Below are 13,689 nucleotides of genomic sequence, written 5' to 3' on the forward strand. Positions count from 1 at the left end.
CTTTCCCTTTTTTTCCTTCTTTTCTTCTTTGTCCTCACAGTTACCCACCCACCTCCTCTCCAACAAGTGGAAGAATACACTTTACTTTGTCCAACAAACATGCTGTATGGAGGGCTTAAAATACCTTTAATGTAGCATCCCTGCTAGATAGGCCTATGGAAACACATTATTCTGCAAGAAAACAAAAAGAACCATATCTATGTCAAAGATCTATCAGATAACTCTTATCTGTGTCCTGTCTCATTATCAAAAATTGTCACTGTGGTCATAAAATAAAACTTTTCAAAGTCTTTCCTTCCAAAGGTAATCAACCATTCCTATAACAATGGCAGCCTTTCATTTCAATAGAAAACAAGTGATGTATGTATATTGGAAGGCAACTTGTGTGCTACAGTAATCCTCCTTTAAGAAAGGAGCAGATAATGGTGGTGTCTAAGCTTGCTTCCTATTATACAGCAAGTGCTGGTCTACAAACATTTTTGCCTAATATGAGTTGCATAACTTATTTATTTTGTTGAGTATTCTCTTATATGCAGTTTATGTGAATATATTTGAATTCATCTTCTCTACAGAAATGTGGCAATAAAAGTGGTGTAGTGACCATGGGAATTGTGTGTCTTTCTTGATGAGAGTGACGTATTTCACAAAAGGTATCTGTTTCGCCATACTCTAAGAAAACATATAAAGGTATGTTTGTTGGTCTGGGTGTGCGTGTACTTTAAAAAAAAAAAAACAAAGATTCAGCTTTTTTTTCTGTGTAAGTATGATGCAAAAAAAAAATAGAAGATTTGAATGGATTACCATTTAAGTCAGCCTGGTTTGTTTTAGTGGGATAAAAAATTTTTTCATTAATTACGCTAATATAGTTTAAGTTGATTAGCATAAATAGCAAAGACATGCTGTAATTCAAATAGAGTATATTATTATTCAACTAATACTCTGATTAAACTTTATTTCAATTTAATGCATGATTTCTTTATGAATTCAAGACTTTTGTTTTTTTAACCTTGCAACCCTCCAAGAGCTATAATTAATTTATACTCTAATAAATGCTTCAGCCTTGACTAAATTTGCTGGTGATATAGAGATTTTTACAAGCACAGATGTGGCATACGCTATGGATTAAGGTATCCAGCTATCAAAGGTTGGCTATTTTATGTACATAAAAATATACTAATAATTTTTAATCCACAATAAAGCATATTTGTACTTTTTGGGCAATCGTTTCCTTGTATGAATTGATTTAAATAAAGTTCTTCACTAAATAGGAGAAATTGTAAATAGGAGAAGTTGTAAAACCAAGTAAACGTGTTTCCGTAAGGGCTGGCAAGGATGACATCAGATCTGAATGCATGTCTTACTATTTTGTTAGATGTTACTTGTCATTTAGATAATGCTTCAAACTCCCATAGCTTATCTCATATACTTATTTTGACTAGATTAGTAGAAGCTAAGATAAAGTAGGATAAGCACAGGAGAGATATCTTATGCATGCCAGGACTCATTCATTTCAAATTTTAAAGCCAAGCTAAAATAAGAAAAAATTAAATTGCATTTCTTATCTACAGTTTACCAGCCATACACAGTTACATTTAATTAATGCTCAGTGAAGCCTAGTTACCTAAATTAGCTAATTGAATGAAACATTTTCAAAAAACATATATCATATGCCACCTCAATAATTCTTATTATCTAGAGCCTTCTGTTTATAGTATTTGTGGATGCATTTGAATCCCAGAACTCACTCTACAGGTGGGATAATAACAGGCAATAATCAGGTTATTTAAATGTAGCTGTGATCATTTTAAAAAGTTAATTAAATTTACTTTTAAAACTTTAGGAATGACAAAAAGTTAAGTCAAATGGTAATTTTCTGTTTCATTATTCCAAATTTTCCTTTAGCATTAACAATTTTGTTCATTTCGAGCAATCTATGAAGAAGTAGCTGTAAGAATATAAATATTCATTTTGCACGTGATATGCTTTGGATTTCTTTTCCTCTCCCCTACCTTCCTCTAAACAAAATAGATTGACAGGAAAGAATATAAATGACATTAGTTATCTTACAGTAGCTATTGTAATACCTTGATTTTCTGATTTTCTTTCTTTTTTTTTCTGGTGAGGCAGTCGAGGTTAAGTGACTTGTCCAGGGTCACACAGCTAGTAGGTGTCAAGTTTCTGAGGCCAGATTTGTCAGGTTCTCCTGACTCCAGGTCCAGTGCTCTATCCACTGTGCCACCCAGCTGCTCTTATAATACCTTGATTTTCAAAAGACATATGAAGGGTGGTGTAAGTACTAATTCCGGTAGTTTGGGGTTGTAATAATTTTATTCTCTAATTAGTGCCCTTATTCAGAGTAACTAAACATTTCAAATATGATCAGTTTTATATATGGAAACATAATTTCAATAATAATGTCATATTGAATTGATGATTATTACCATTTTTTCACAGAATAAGGAAGCAAGACACTGAAAGTTTCAGTTGGGTTTACACTTGCTTTTCAATAGTGTAATAAAAATGTTGTCATGCAAAAACCAGAAACTTTTGCTTTCGGATGGATCTCAATGAAGAAATTGTTCCCATGTGTGTTTTGTTATTGTTGTTAAAAATTTTTGTTTAGATTTTGAAGCAGAGGCAATTTTAGAAGTATGAACAATCTTAAAAAGCATTATTAAAATACTGATCAGTTAGTTATATAAATAATCATAATTTTTTTTTTGGAGATTGTTAGAGGGAAACAGCTCTCTACTTCACACCCATTTCCTGAATTGAAGGTACTACAAAAAGGAAAGACAAATACCCAATCTGAGCTTACTACTCTGGGTGTTAAGAAAAAGCTATTTCATGGGAAAGCCATAGCTTGGCCTGCCTAGACAGGGCTTTAAACGGAGTCTGTTAAAGAGTTGTCAGCACTTCCTCGCCAGTTTCACGTCCATGTGGAATGGTGGAAAAAGTGTTGGACTTTGAGGTCTGAGATCTGACTGAATTTGTTTGTTTGTTTTATTTTGTTTTCAGTTCCAAATTCTCCCCCTCTCTACTACCGCAACCTAAATCTATTGAGAAGGCAAGAAATATGATTCCCATTATACATATGAAGTCATGTCAAACATATTTCAATATTTGCCATGTTGTAAAAGAAAAAAAAACAAGAAAATGAAAGAAAATATGCTTCAATCTGCACTCAGAGTTTGTCAGTTCTTTCTCTGGTGGTGGATAGCATTTTTCATCATGAGTCCTTTGTAATCATCATGGATTATTGTACTGATCAGAGTAACTAAGTCCTTCACGGTTGGTTGTTATTGCAATGTTGCTGTTACTATGTACAATGTTGTCCTGGTTCTGCTCACTTCCTTCTTCATCAGATCGTACAAGTCTTCCTGTGTTTTTTGAAACCAACTACTTTGTCATTTCTTACAGCACAGTAGTATTCCATCACAATCACATACCACAATTTGTTCATCCATTCCCCAACTGATGGGCATCCACTCAGTTTCCAATCCTTTGCCACCACAAAAAGAGCTACTATAAATACTTTTGCACATATAAGTCTTTTCTCCTTTTTCTTTGATTCCTTTGGGATTCAGACCTAGTATTGGTATTTTTGGGTTAAAGGGTGTTTACAGTCTTATGTCCCTTTGGGCATACTTCCAAATTGTCCTCCAGAATAGTTTGACCAGTTCACAGCTCCATATTAGTGTCCTTATTTTCACACTTCCCCTTCAGCATTTGTCATTTTCATTTTCTGCCATCTTAGTACCTGAGAGTTGTTTTAATTTACAATTTCTCTACTTATTAGTGATTTAGAGTATTTTATATGAACATTGATAGCTTTGATTTTTTTTATTCTGAAAACTGTCTGTTCATATACTTTGACCATTTATCAATTATGGAATGGTTGAGACCTTTATCAGAGAAACTCACTGTAAAATTGCCCCCCAGTTTTCTGCTTTCCTTCTAATTTTGGCTGCATTGTTTTGTGTTGTTATTGTTTGTTTTGTTTTGTTTTCTGAGGCAATCAGAGTTAAATGACTTGCACACGATCACACAGCTAGTAAATGTCAAGTGTCTGAGGTCAGATTTGAACTCAGGTCCTCCTGACTCCAAGGCTGGCAGTCTATCCACTGCACCACCTAGCTGCCCCTGCATTGGTTTTGTTTATGCAAGTATTTTTAATTAATGTAGTAACAATTAGCCATTTTACCTTCCATTAACCATTCTACCTCTTGTTTGGTAATATTTTTTTTTCCCTTATCCATAAATCTGACAAGGAATTTTGTCCATGATCCTTTAATTCACTTATGACATCACCCTTTATGTCAATATCATGTACCCATTTTGATTTTTTTTTTTTTGGTATTTGTTGTGAGATGTTGGTCTATGCCTAGTTTTGTGTATGCTTTCCAGTTTTCCCAGAAGATTTTGTCAAATAGTAAGTTCTTGCCCAAATAGCTTGAATCTTTGGATTTATCAAAGGCTAAGTTACTGTGGTCATTTACATCTGTATGATATGTGCCTAATCTATTCCATTGATTTACCACTCTATTTTTTTATCCAGTACCAGATTGTTTTGATGATTACTGCTTTGTAATATAGTCTGAGAACTGGTATTGCCAGGACACCTTTCTTTACTTTTTTTTTCATTGATTCCCTTGATATTCTTGACCTTTTGTTCTTCCAGATGATTTTTTAAAATTATTTTTTCCATCTCTATAAAATAATTCTTTGGTCGCACTGAGCAAGTACATTAATTTCAGTAATATTGTATTTTTTTATTATGTTGGCTCAGCCTATCCATGAGCAATTAAAATCTCTCTAGTTGTTTAGATTTGTCCTTATTTGTTTGAAAAGTGTTGTGTAATTGTGTTTATTTAGTTCCTTTGTGAGTCTTGGCAGGTTGCCTCACAAGCACTTTATATTGTCTGCAGTTAATTTAAATGGAATTTCTCTTTCTATCCCTTCCTTCTGGGTTTTGTTGGTAATATATAAAAATGTTGATGATTTAGGTGGGTTCATTTTATATTCTGCGACATTGCTGATATTCTTAATTGTTTCAACTAATTTTTAAGCTAACTCTCTAGTTTTTTAAGTATACCATCATATCATCTAGCAAAAAGCGATAGTTTTTCATCATTGCCTGTTCTTATTCCTTCAATTTCTTTCTCTTGTCATTGCTATGTAGCCAGCATTTCTAGTATGTTATTGAACAATAATGGTGATAATGGACATCCTTGCTTCAAACCCCATCTTATTGAGAAGGTTTCTAATCTATCTCAATTATAGATAATGTTTGTTCTAGGTTTTAGATAGAGACTTTTTTTATCATTTTAAGAAAATTTCCATTTATTCATATGCTTTCTAGTGTTTTTCATAAAAATGGGTGACCTGGCTGGATTTGAATTCTGCCTCTGAACATTTATATCTATATAGCTATGGGCATGTCACTTCGTCTCTGTGAAACTCAGTTTCCTCTTCTGCAAAATAATGAAAGCAAAGATTTGCATGACTTGCCGCACAGGGTCTGGTGCAAAAAATAGGACTTTGTGAGGTGTGATATAAATATGAATTGTCATTATTCATGATATTTAGTGCATAGAAAGGATCAGTAAGCCATTTTTAAAAATTGATACTTCCAGGCTGCACCTGATCTTGTACAAATATCTGAAATTGTCACCACACCTTTGATCAGGTAAGAGACAACAGAAACATTGGGATTATACATTTTGAACCCAAAATATGAATGTTCTTTCTTTTTTTTTGTGAGATTCAGCCAACAAGTATGTATTCAATGAATACTAAAGACAAGAAAAGTGATTTGCTTTGCAAAAATTGCAACATTTGCAGAAAAGAAATTGCAAAAAGATTTGCAATTACAAGTCTTAAAGTCTTATAAGGGTCAGGATGGCATAAGAGAGCTAGCCTTGGAGTCAGGAAGACCTGAGGCAAATCTTACCTCTAACATAATGATTAACCAATTATAGGTAGTCACTAAACTTTAAGTTGCCCCAGGGAATTTTCTTAGACTAAGAATTATAGATGAGCTGACCATTGGCGTCATTTGAAGGAATTCCTGCTTTAGGAATGGAGGACGACTCTGAAATTGTAAATATGCGTGACTAGGAGGATGATTCTTCTAGGGCTAATTCAAGCTTCTTCAGGTTCAGAATTGGTATGAGATAAGACACTAAAGCCTTTGGACCCCTGGACCTTCCCATCTGCACTGCAACTGAATTCATTAATATATGTTGTATTTCCCAATTAGACCCTGAACTTGAGAGGAAGGACTTGTCTCATTTTTTATTTCCTATCTGTATTTCCAGTGGTTAGCACAGTGATTAGAATACAGTAAACGCCTAATAAAATATCTTTTCATTCATTCTTTCACTTGTAGATCATCCAACATTCAGCAAAATTAAGCTTATCTAACCACAGCAGGGAAAATATTTCCCTAGAATATAGTGTTGATTCAATTGGGCACAGCTTTAGTAGTACCTACTAATGTCTAATAAGCAGTTGATGATATGGAACTTGAGCTTAGGGAGTCATCTTAATTGAAATCATAAATGAACCCATTGAGGTTGGTGAAATCATCAAGGAAAGGTGTAGAGAAAGAAGTTGGTACAGGATAAGGGCTTTGTATTCCCACAGTTAGGGGGTAGGACATGGATCGATGATCTAGCAAAGGGAATAGCAGAGAACTCTTTTTTCCTGTTCATCTTTTCTATTTTTATTCATCTTTTAAAAAAATTCAGTTCAACATTTGTTCATTTAGTATAATCAGCTAGGTGATGATCATTTCTCCTTACTCTGTGCCTTTTGGACATGAAGAGAGACTATCTTTCTAGTTATAAGGAAATTCATGTTTCCTTGTCAGGAAACTCCATTTTCCATCAGCTGCTCTATTAGTTCATGCCTCCCCCAGGATAAACTGATCACCTGAAATCTTATCACTATGCAGATTGACTCAGTTTTCAATACACAAAACCTTCTCAACTCTCTCAGTGAGCAATATTCATCTCAATATAGACTGACTTCAAATATGCAGTGGGTTCCCATTATGGCATCTCCTTGAAAGCTAAAACATATGTAGATATACACTAAAACCAAACTCTAATTATAGGCTTCATTCAGGTTTTACACTGACAAGAGTTGGGCAAAGAGCTGTGGCCTATAGTGAGAAAAATATGAGACTCTTCAATTTCACATGAAATTAATTTTTTTATTGCTTTACTTATTTACTTAGTTAACCCATCAACAAACAAATATCGTAAGCCCACTATTTTCAATGCACTGTGCTAGACATGATATTGAAAACTCCAGAAGCAAGCCATTAGGAAGGAATTAATATATTCAATTCATATTTGACTGTCTGTCTGTCTTGTCTGTGTCTCTATTGGTGAGTTCACTCTTAGCTTATAAACCTTTTAAAGTAAGGAACTGCATCTAGTAACCCCTGTCCATTTTTTCAACTTAATGTCCAATGTAAAGAGGCACTGTAAAGTTTCTGGACGTGACTTTGGGCATGAAGGGTATTTACTCCAATGAGTCAAATTTGCACAATGCCTAAAATTGCTTTCAGCAGCAATACTACATCCTCATGCATGCACAGGTATTTATCAATATAGGATAAAGTTGATGATAATTGTAGTTCATAAAATCACATTTTTTCCCACATAGAACTGCATTTATTGTGATTTTTTTTAAGCAATACTGTCTCTTTTTCTTACCACCTTTTTTTCCCCCCGAGGGTCTCAGGAAGTGAAAAGCTCTCTTTATTCCCATTAGGCTATCATCATATGAAATTTTTATTTGTTTTGCAACCACAAAAATGCTTAGATTATCATGTAGTTGTCAATGCTAGCTATTCATAAATCAAACAAGCATTCCAGTGGGATGTCAGTAGGAGGGTGAAGACATTGCTTTTGATAATTTGGTTCTAGTTGTGTTTCCCCATCTCCTTTTTGCCCTTCCCCCCACCCCCACATGAACTTTCCCTGAGAAAATAGACTCATTCTATATCCTACAGAGAGATTAGTTATTGTATAATCTCACCATTACAATTACAGTTCAAATGTGTTTCTCATTAAATTCTCTACCATTCCCTCAGTGGGAAACTAGAGAATTTATCAGATTTCCATATAGTCAGGTGAATTTCTGCTGAAGAGGCAATAGGATGTCCTTTTATTCTCTAGAGTACAATTAAACCTACACTTTCCTGGCTAGGCTTCATTTTATGATCAGTTTCTCTTTGTAGTATGCTAAGATTCCATAACCTACCTTCCAATTTTGACACAGGTTACACATTTGAAATTTGAAAGAACTCACTAATCTCTCTAAATTCCCTTGGATATAGTACCCATGGGATTAAATGTAGCTGCTACCAGAATATTAAAATGTTCACAGGAAAACAGTAAGACCTTCATGACAGTCACCATCCATATGAATCAGTAGAGATGATTAGTTTAATTTTTAGAAGTAAGAGACAGTATAAAGCAGTCTGGGAAAATGTGCTGCCTTCTGCTAAAAGCATATAAAATCATGATTCATCACAATGGCACCCTTGGGGTCTGGGCCACTACCATACCACAGTGTAGGAAGGACACTCATAAACTGGTGAATGTTGAGAGGAGGGCAATGACGATGGTGAAGGGCCCTGAGCCTGTGACAGATGAGGATAAGTTCAAGAAACTGGGCATATTTAGTCCAGAGAAGAGAAGACTCTTTGGGAGACATAAACGTTCAATCTCACAAGGTGAATTGCAAACTAATGGAAATCTCTGGGAGTGAATGCCTTTGCATTCACTTGGCAGTCCTTTGTCCCCCTTAGCTCATCAAGGCTTTGTGACTTTGAAAGACCACAGAACAGGGGTGGAGCTGGAGATCTAGTACTGCCGGTTCATTTTTACAAATGTGGAAACAGTACCTTACAATGGTCTCTCAGCATATGGGATTTGGAACCTTAATTCTCAACTCATTTCAAGGCTGAACATGCCCCAGAAAAAAATGGATTATTCTACCTAAATTCAGGAGGCTAGCTTGTGCCCGAATAAATGTATTAACTTACTTAAGAATATAGAAAAGTTTCCTGTAAATGGAGGGCTATTCATGTTACACACCCTTCTTGGTTGAAAGCCTTACGCAGGAAACCAAATTATATGTCAGAAGGCCATTTGGTGGGTATAGAACCATAGCAAACAAAGCTGTTTTTCTATCTTATGGCACATTTTCATTCATTTATGTCATTTTGATGAGCTATTTTTTCCTACACAAGTTAAGCTGACCAAAAGCTCATGTTAATTGACCAGAATTCATTGCCTTTTGAAGGGTTCTAGAGTGAACACTGATTTTGTGCTTTCTAAGTCTCCTACCCTTACCCCACTCCAAACTGGATTCCATGCTGGATACAGTATTATTGTTATGGTAATTTCTAGTGCCACTATATACACATCTCCTTGTTGGCCCCTGAGATTCCTGATTCTGCTCCAAGACTATCATTTCTTTCTAAATCTAGTGTGATTTACATTCCCACCCTCCCATCCCCGGTTTAAAGGCTTTGAACTTCTGTACTAGTGGCTGCATTGATTTCATTAATGAAGAAATGAATGTCTAGAGATGCTGGACTTGTATCTCTAACCATTTTAACTGAATTTCTACTTGTCTATCAACTTTTCATGATTGAAAAAAAAAGGCATCTTCTTCTTATTGTTGATCTGAATGGGATTATAACTTTTTTTTTTTTCTGAGAAACCTGTTCTTGGCTTGGCTGCTGTGATTGGTATGAATGAACACCCCCCAGGACATTTGAGGAGGCTGGCAATGTTACCATACTATTATGAAGGCACCTCGGGTTTAGTTAGAGCAAGCATTCCAGTAAGGCTGGACTGCTGTCAATAAATATTTTCTGGCTGTTCTCCTGAGGGTGTGCTTAGCGGACCACCCTGTGAGCGTCTGGCTCTGTGGTCACAGCTCTGTGCATGGGAGTGAAGGTGGGCGTGAAGACACAGACAGGATTCACATTTGTGATCATTGGTCTGGCGTGGGGGAAGCCTGAGCTGGGCGCATGTCGACACCATTTCTGTGAAGGGGAAGCAGGGCCACCTGCAGATTTTCATCAAGTATCAGGGTGATTCACTCAAGGGTTAATTGAAGCATGCAGATGAGGTAAGTGAAGTTTCAGCATAAGGGAGGAGTAATGCACTCATCATTCTCACCAAAGCGTCGATGATTTTTCTTTTCTTTTTTTTCCTTAAGTTCTAGGTCTTTCCTTTAAATTATGAATTCTCAAATAGCAGAGAACAAACAGGAAATATTGGATTTTCTCTAATGTATAATGGAGCAATGTAATGTAACGCAATAAATGATCACCCAATAACCTTGGGAATCAAATGAGAAAATATTTGTAAATCAGTTAGCATGATGCCTGGCATAGGTATCTACTGATGCTTAATAAATGCTTGTTTCTTTCTTTCCATCTAAGAAAACATCCCATTACTTTGGATAAAATTATAGCAATGATAGTTTATCTTGCTACTTTAAGACCTTGATGATTTACACCTGCCACCTTTGTACCCCATTACCATGTTTTAGTGATATCTGGTAGGAAAATAGATACATAAAGCACTGTTGGTGGAGCTATGAACTGGTCCAGTCTTTCTGGAGAACAACTTAGAACTCTGAGCAAAGGACTATAAAATCATATGTACTGGCCAGCAATACCACGACTGGGTCTATACCCCAAGGAGACCAAAGAAAAAGGAAAAGGACCCTTATGTACAAAAATATTCACAACAACTCTTTTTGTTGTGGAAAAGAGTTGAAAACAAGGAATGTCCATCAATTGGGGAATGGCTGAACAAGTTATGGGATATGAATGTGACAGAGTAGTATTGTGCTATGAGAAATGATAAAGAGAATTGTTTCAGAGAAGCCTGGAAAGACTTGTATTAACTAATACAAAGTGAAGTGAACAGAACCAGGAGAATCCAGTAACAGCAATACTATAAAAATAAACCACTCTGATAGACTTAGTAATTTTGATCAATACAATGATCCACTAGAACTCCAAAGCACTCATGATGAAAAATGTTATCCATCTCCAGATAGGGAATTAATGGACTTGGAATGCAGATTGAAGCATATTTTTTCCTTTCTGTCTATCTCTTTTTTTTTTACCTAGAATGTGGTTAATGGCGTAAATATGTTTTGCATGACTTCATGTATATAATGAGTATCACATTTCTTACTATTTCAATGGGTTGATGAAGGGATGTTGGAGAGGAGAGAACATGTAACTGAAAATAAAAAATAAACTTAAAAAAAGAATAATGCCCAGAATACACTCATTGAATATAAGAAAACTAGAGATATTTCTCAATTCTGCAAGAGATTATCTAGTATTGGCTCTATTTGCCAGTCATGTGATGTTGGGGTATTCAGTAACTTTCTCTGAGCCTCTAGGATAGTCCAAGAAACATCTTTTTTTTGGATCTAGGTTTGTTTGTTTGTTTGTTTGTTGGAGGTGGGGGTTATCTCTGTTCTGACATATGACAAACCTGCCATTTTAGGAACTTTCATGTCCTATGCTTGTACAGCAAGGATACTCCCACTGTCCAGAGCCACACTTAAGGTTGGGGTAACCAGGATTTGTTAAAATAAACAGAATTAAGTGGCTATTGGTAGCACTTTTAGTATTTCAACAACATAGAAATAGTCGAGCTTAAAATCTAGTTAGAAAGATTAATGAGTTAAAATAGGAAAGAGATAGATGAAGGCCTCTTAGAGGTCTAACCCAAAGTGAATTCCTTCCTGTTCTAGCCCCAATTCTACTATGCCACCACACAATTCAGCACTATGATTGAGATTCATTTCAGGATGTTCATCTATTCCCAAACTGAACTGAGGACAAATTTTGCATTGTTTGCTCTAGGTATTAAAATTGATATATCTCTTCCCTGGCTAGTTCTTAGTAGTCCTCTGACCATAATACAAGATATGAAAAACCAATCGGGGAGTCCCAAGTGAGATACCAACTCCTTCCTCCTTTAAAATCCTGTAACACTGAGATAACCTTGTATTGAAGTAATGAAGGACCCAGGCATCTCACCTCTTCTCTAGGATTGTTGATGAAAGCTTCATGAAAGCCATGGTAGCCAAGTTTAAGAGCAACCTCTCTTAAAACTATTACTGAACACCTTTTTTTTCCTTTGCTTATAGCCTGAAGACCAGCAAACCCAATGCCCAACTAGCCCTGCCCCTGCCCCTCACCCCCCCAACTCAAACTGGTGGCATCTTTTGTCTTGAAACTCTCTTCCTTTACTACTCTTTCCCCATGTATCTATCCTTGTCCTTGTATGTCTAGTTGTAAGACTTAGTCCTTCCTTTGCATGAATTAAAATGAGTTTAAATGTATTAAAATAATAATCTATTGTTTTAATCATTTCTTGGTTCGTGTGATCCTTTTGTAAAATTTCCTTTAAGTACCAAAGTGATTGAAGTAGACTGTAGCTATACCCTTTTTCTCATCTATAAAATGGGGGTGATAAAACATACCTACTTCACCACAACATGGCTGGACCAATTCAATTACCCTTAAGTTACAATGTCAGAGAGTAAGAGTGGTATGTGGTTTTGCCTTTGTCATTCTGGCTATTTCTTCTGCCCTAAGTCTGTTCTTCTTGTTCACTACATTGACAGATGATAGGGCACCACATTAAAAAAAAAGGTCAAGAGATATTTTTATGGGCAAAAGCATTTTTATGAGATTTATCTTAATATACAAAGTAGCAAAATAGCAAAGCAGCAATGTAAATGTATATAGTAAGATACTGTTTTATCAATAGATGCAATATCACCCAAAATTTGTGGGGAGATTATTAGAAGTTACTCTATTACTTGTACTATATTTGTAATAGTGGAACTATTTGGTTCAAAATGAATGAATAAATGAAAAAAATGTATCGGGTCAGACATCGTGCTCAGCAGAGGAGATATAATTACAAGCAAGCAAGACTAGTCCCTACCCTCAGGAAGCTTATGTGAAGGGGATTAGGGAGGGACTACCTGAGGGTATGAGTTTGTACTGGCCAGGAAGTGTCATGGTGCCTGGTTCCAAGCAAGATAAATTGAAAGCTCACCTATAAGAGACCAGGCCCTCAGAATAAGAAGTCTGAATTCCATTGGGAGGGTGAGAAAGGCCCAGATTTTTCTGACTTGGAAAGTTGCACTAATAGTCCTAAGCATAAGTTTCTAATGTTGAACTTCTCATAGAAACAACATGCATAAACACTCTAGTGATATGCCATAAATCGAGTACAAAGAATTTCTTGCAAAAATCTCTTCTACTGTCAAGAGTCTAGATCCACCAAGGACTTGGGAAAAGATTGTTTTCCCTACCTCTCTGGAGGGAGAAGTTAATGCAGTGATTGGTCATGGTCTATTCTTTAGTTTTCCAACTTCATCAGAAAAGAATCATACAAGAGAGCACATTCACATAGTGCACAGGAAAAGAAAAGGGATTTGATTTAAACACACACACACACACACACACACACACACACACACACACCCTTGGGAATATCTTTTACCAAGCATAATTGTGGTCATTCTTACAATGCCATTTAATAGCCCTTCACTTTTACTACTGGGTTCATCAGATCACACACTTTTGGTGCATTTGGTACTGAAGCTTAA

The sequence above is a fragment of the Vombatus ursinus genome, unplaced genomic scaffold (assembly GCF_900497805.2).
Source record: "Vombatus ursinus unplaced genomic scaffold, bare-nosed wombat genome assembly UNPS02010461.1, whole genome shotgun sequence".
In the NCBI taxonomy this organism is placed as follows: domain Eukaryota; kingdom Metazoa; phylum Chordata; class Mammalia; order Diprotodontia; family Vombatidae; genus Vombatus; species Vombatus ursinus.